A 6,085-nucleotide genomic window follows, 5' to 3' on the forward strand; every position below is an offset into this window, starting at 1 on the left:
ACTTTTAAACTTCTTCCAAAAGTGGATGAAAAGATACACAAAAAGAGGCCGTCAAAACATTTATTTTCTTCATACAAATACATAACCTAGAATTTCATCTACAGTTATAATACTTTAAAGGTATACACGGTCATCACGCTTGTGTTTTTTTCCCCCTCTGACAATAGGCCTACTGGCTCTCCATGTTAAAAGTATGATCTAAGGCTTTTTTTGTGTAATATTCATTGACATTAGATTGTCTTAGTGTTTACGGTATGCATAGTATATGTAGTTAGGTTGGTTTGCCAGTACGATGGTCTATCTATAGAGGTAGTCTGCCTGTATGTTGGCAGCAATCTCCAACTTCCACTGATCTCCATTGTTCAGTAGCTTCTCTTTGTTGTACAGCAACTCCTCATAGGTCTCTGTGGCAAACTCAAAGTTTGGACCCTGAGGGACATGAAAGAGAGAAATAAGTCCAAAAACCCTTAGCCCTAGAATAATCCAGAAGTTCTGGAATAGGCTGCTGAATTTTCTGTTCTAGAATTTGACAAACTGAGAGAGAGTGATATTTCCCTCAGATTACAGAGACCCATAAAGAATTTGAAAACAAATCCAATTTCGATAAACTCCCATATCTATTAGGTGAAATACCACAATGTGCCATCACAGCAGCAAGATTTGTGACCTGTTGCCACAAGAAAAGGGCAACCAGTGAAGAACAAACCCCATTGTAAATACAACCCATATTTATGTTTGTTTATTCTCCTTTTTGCAATTTAACTGTATGTACATCATTAAAACACAGTACATAGCCATAATATGACATTTAAAAAGTCTCTATTCCTTTGAAACGTTTCTGAGTGTAATGTTTACTGTACAATTGTATTAATTATTTAACTTTTGTTTATTATCTATTTCACTTGCTTTGGCAATGTAAACATGCTTCCCATGCCAAAAAGTCCATTGAATTGAAAAAAAGAAAGTAAGATGGGTTGTCAGCTGTTTACCTCCACAATAGCATCAACACGAAATAAACATGACAAATTACTACTTTGTAATATATAACTGCAAACAGCATCAATCATTGTAAATATATATAAATAAACCCACCTGCTCCGACAACCTGCCTGGGCTGTGCAGACTCGAGGGGCAGCAGTCACAACTCGATCACACAGACATTGTTTTACGCTAAATATCATCTTTATGTAATACACTAGCCACTTTAACCATGCCACTTTGTTTACATACTCATCTCATATGTATATACTGCACTCAATACCATCTACTGTATCTTGCCTATGCCGCCCTGTACCATCACTCACTCATATATCTTTATGTACATATTCTTATCCCCTTACACTTGTGTCTATAAGGTAGTAGTTTTGGAATTGTTAGCTAGATTACTTGTTGGTTATTACTGCATTGTCGGAACTAGAAGCACAAGCATTACGCTACACTCGCATTAACATCTGCTAACCATGTGTATGTGACAAATAAAATTAGATTTGATTATTAGAAGAAGCCACAGTAGATGCACTTGGTCATGTCGATGTAGTAGCGAGTGGTCCTCCTGCTGCAGTCTGCACGTGTCTCAGCCTCAATGGTAATGGCCTGTGGCAGACACAAGGGGCAGCAGAGAGAGGACTTAATGAACAGGAGGAGGGAATGTAAACTCTATGGGGCTCTATTGAGCTGTGCAGGAGGGTAAGAAATTACCTGGGGGGGGACTTACCTGGGCCTTATAGGGGTTACCTGGTTGGGGTAGCATTCCATAGTAAAGTATATGAAGTTATCTATACCCTGGGTAATGTTGTGGACTGCAGGTACATACAATCAAGTATTACTGATATCAAATCAAATTTTATTTGTCACATACACATGGTTAGCAGATGTTAATGCGAGTGTAGCGAAATGCTTGTAGTGTAGCGAAATGCTTATATAGGCCTATATACAGTAGTTTGTAGTACCAGTGTGTATAGTGACCAGGGCATTGAAGGCAGTATGTGTATAGGGTACAGTAGGTGTGTGTATATGGTCACCTGGGCATGGCAGACAGCCTCACACAGCTTGCAGGCGATACAACGCTACTCTTCGTTGGGGTACCGGCGCAGAGCATGTTCACCACGGAAACAAGGAGACATGACCCTTCTCAAACGGGTAGTTGATGGTAGCGGGCTCGCGGAAAAGGTAACTCATAGTCATCCCCAAACCTGGAGGAGTGTGGGAAGACAGGTAAAGGAATGTAATAGAATTTATTAAACAAGAGACTAAATTGACAAATGCTACAGCACAACAGCAGAGTCATGTCTTAAGTGTAAAACTAATTAATGCCTTCTGGGAGTGCTTTGAAGTCCAAAAGTTATGGGCAGAGTTAGAAAGCTGGCTGTCAGTTTTACAATGTAAATGTACTTTTAAAATCGGTCTAATGGCATACTTCAAGACATGGCAGGGGTGCAGTGAGATACTCAATGGGATGGACAATATTATTTCCCTCACTTATATTGAAGAAGCTATTACTTAAATAATTATACTCCACCGTTAAGAGAATGGAAGAAGCAAATGCTTTATTATTTAAATATTGAAAAAAATCTGGCTACAGACAGAAACAACATAACACAATTTTAAGTCATATGGGGCAGTCTTACAAGTATTTGAAACAACATTGGGGATGGATATGGTGGGAACATGTGGATGTGAGCATGTGTGATGTCATTAATGTTCGTGGAAATGTATGTACAGTTAAGTTGTATATCGTTTTTGTCTATGTATGATTTTGTTGTAAAAAACTAATGTCACAAATCTTAAAATAAAATACAAAAAAATAATTTTATATAGGCCTATGGTGTGGGTGTGCTCGGTCCACAGGAGAGTCTGAGCAGCTCGGTCTGTGATTGACCTCATATCAAGGGGCAGCTCTTTGTCATTCACATACTCTCTCTCGAGAGACAGAGAGACAGAGAGAGCATTTGTTTGAAAATAAACGAGTCAAATAGACCAAATATTGTATTCTGACCGCAAATGTCCAGCAGCAGGAAAAACCCCTTCTATGTGACCTCCAGTGAGCACATCCTAAACACAGACGCTATTTGTGAGTGTGTAAAGCAGTGAACAGACTGCCAGGCAGCTGATTTACCCTGCACTTTCCTAATCTCCCGTCCCCAATCTGGCCCTTACATCCTACTGAATTTACAAATAAATTGCATAAAATTGTAGAAGCACGAACATTCAGGCCTGCAGCATAGGTTGCTACTGTAGCATTAAATATGGTTAATGTCACTGGTAAACAAAGTTGAAAGAAAAGGCGTGCGGATCCTCGTAAATCACGCACAGTGGATATAACATTAACTGGCTATGAATTGATGAATAAACCTTAAGGAAAAACGGTTAAAGAAAAACACGTTGAATAATAAGGCACGGTTGTCTATATGAGCGGTCTGTAGCCTATGACAGGGGAAGCGGGTCAGGTCAATAAAAATGACATGCTGTGCACTTGAATATCGCTGTTCAAACCGGACAGATAACTTCCCAAGTATCCATCCGACAGGCGGCGCTCAGTATATCCTTATATTTTCTGAGCAATGATAGTTAATATCAGGAAATGCAGGAATACAGATTAAAAAACGAAATAAACATGGCAAATTACTACTTTGTAATATATAACTGCAAACAGCATCAATCATTGTAAATATATATAAATAAACCCACCTGCTCCGACAACCTGCCTGGGCTGTGCAGACTCGAGGGGCAGCAGTCACAACTCGATCACACAGACATTGTTTTACGCGAAATATTATGCAGCATCATCTGGTTCTGTATGCAACAAAAGTTCAACATTCACCTTCAAGCTGTCTACTTATACAGTTTGACGCATACGTTCGATAAATCCAACATATCCACTGCAACTGCCTCTGCAACGCAATGCTGCAAGGCAAACGCAGCTTTTCATTGGAAATGAATGTAATGCTGGTGTACCAAAATGAAATGACCCTGTCGGTGTGGTATATGCATCAAACTGTATGCGTAGACGGCTTAACATAAAGGGTAGCAAAATGTGAATGTTGAACTTTTGTTGCACACACAGTACCAGTCAAAAGTTTGGACACACCTACTAATTCAAGGGTTTTTCTTTATTTTTACTATTTTCTACATTGTAGAATAATAGTGAAGACATAAAAACGATGAAATAAACATTGGCAACCCATCATTCAGGGCAATTAGGGCAGAGCATTTATTTTTGCATGTTATTCTGGCATTAATATGTGTCGCATATATCAGTTTGCAAACTATGTAGAAAAAAAGTATATAATTGAATTAATAAAGCCGCATACGAACATGGTCTCTTTTTGGTTTTCTTGGGTAAGTCAGCTCCAAAATGCAGGTGTTTCAGCCAAGCTCAGTGCTTTCTGTGGTGGTGGGGCGAGCCAGCAGAAAATAGAAGCATTGCTCCTGATTGGCTCAGCGTTCTGTCACTCATGGGGACACTACCTCACAGGCCAAGTCTAAGTGCTGAGTAAGAGCAGACATCCGAAAATATCAGCCCTTTGAATCCTGCCATAGAGTTATATTATAAGTGCCCTTCCAAAATAAGGCTCAATGTCATTGGCCACAGATAAAATGACATCAAATCACGTTATATGTACAGTAGCTTTGATTGGACTGATCATGTCAACATCTTACTTTCAAAATCTTAGCTCGCAGTCATCATCATGAATCAAGTCTACGATCTATTGGCAAATTCTTTTTATTCTTTGTCATATGAAGATAAATAACGAAGAGAATGTCCTGTGTCTTTTGTGAGTAAAATCCTTTTTCCAAAATTGATTTAGGTACATTTTTGTGAAGACCCTGCTGGACAGAAAGAGAAGGAGGAATCGGAACACGCTGCATTCAAATTCATGTCTTAGTTATTCCATTGTACTGGATCTAATACATATTATCAATTTATTTTACAAATATTTCCTAACACTTCAGATCCTATTCTTGGACAGTTAGAAGACACAATGCATCAATAAAAAATGTATTACTGTCCATGAGTAACCTCAACCTTGTGAGGAGAGAGACAGATAGGAGAGAGACAGATAATGTCTCCTTTCGTCGTTAATATCAACCATAAAGGAAAAGGGCAAAGTACGAGAGTCATGCTATTAATTGTCCAAAGCAGGGATGGAGAGTGAGCTCGTGAGATAGGCTGCAGTGGGGTTGCTGGTCAATACATATACTGAACATGTAACCACAGTAATGGTGGCCAATAAATCAATGAATAAAAATTGAATATTGACAAATTAAACAGAAATTGTAGACCATGAACTGAACAAATGGCTGTCCCACACAACTACATAAAAATAAATAATTTACATTTACTTTGAATTAAATGTCATTACATACCAGACATATTTAGTATATCCTCAGCCATTTCTTTTTGCAGTTGCTCCATGTGTTTTTGAAGGTTCCATATCAATTTGGGAAGGGATGTTGGGGAATTTCTGTGCAACTTCCTTGGCCAAATAAAAAATAGAGTTTTGACCTCATTGTCACATAACAGCTAACCATTCATTATTGAAAATATAACTATCAAACCTGCATTACAAAGACCCCACAGCTGAAGGTGTGAGTTATTTCCCCTCCTTTCCACTTTATGTCCGCCCAGTCGTCTTTTCCATGGCAGGATCTTCTCATTTCGATGTATTCTCTTTTTTTTATGTAAACATAATGGAATTCTGATTAGTTATAGGCAAATGAATACACAAGCCAAATGTGTATGCCGTTTCCTTATCACTACAATCTAGTAGTAATTTATTAGTAGAGGTCATTTCCTTTATGCCCCATCCACACAGCCTAAATTATAGGCACTGAACCATTTACAGGACATGAATAAAAGTAGCATATAGGATCCAACCCTATTACAGAGCGAATAAATGTAGAGCGTTCGTAGACCTTAAGAAAAAAATATGAAGTGACCGTTTCATCAGTACCTGCTTAAAGAAAGTCATATCACAAAGATCACAGATGACAGTGCTCACCAAATCTATGACAATAGAGAATGAATTGTAAGCACCAAAGTGTGTTTGTCAAAATAATATCTGAAAATGTCAGTTGTTGGACA

The 6,085-nt window shown here is 38.4% G+C and overlaps 1 long non-coding RNA gene across 1 annotated transcript; it reads right to left on the reverse strand.

The window, feature by feature from the left end:
• Positions 1-4,707: 4,707 nt before the first annotated feature.
• Positions 4,708-5,673, reverse strand: LOC118375710 (uncharacterized). Its single transcript, XR_004823879.2, has 3 exons — positions 5,560-5,673; positions 5,368-5,477; positions 4,708-4,827 (listed from the first exon to the last, which is right to left on the reverse strand). It is a non-coding gene; the product is annotated as an uncharacterized LOC118375710 (long non-coding RNA).
• Positions 5,674-6,085: the final 412 nt, after the last annotated feature.

This window comes from Oncorhynchus keta, chromosome 4 (assembly GCF_023373465.1).
Source record: "Oncorhynchus keta strain PuntledgeMale-10-30-2019 chromosome 4, Oket_V2, whole genome shotgun sequence".
Lineage (NCBI taxonomy): Eukaryota > Metazoa > Chordata > Actinopteri > Salmoniformes > Salmonidae > Oncorhynchus > Oncorhynchus keta.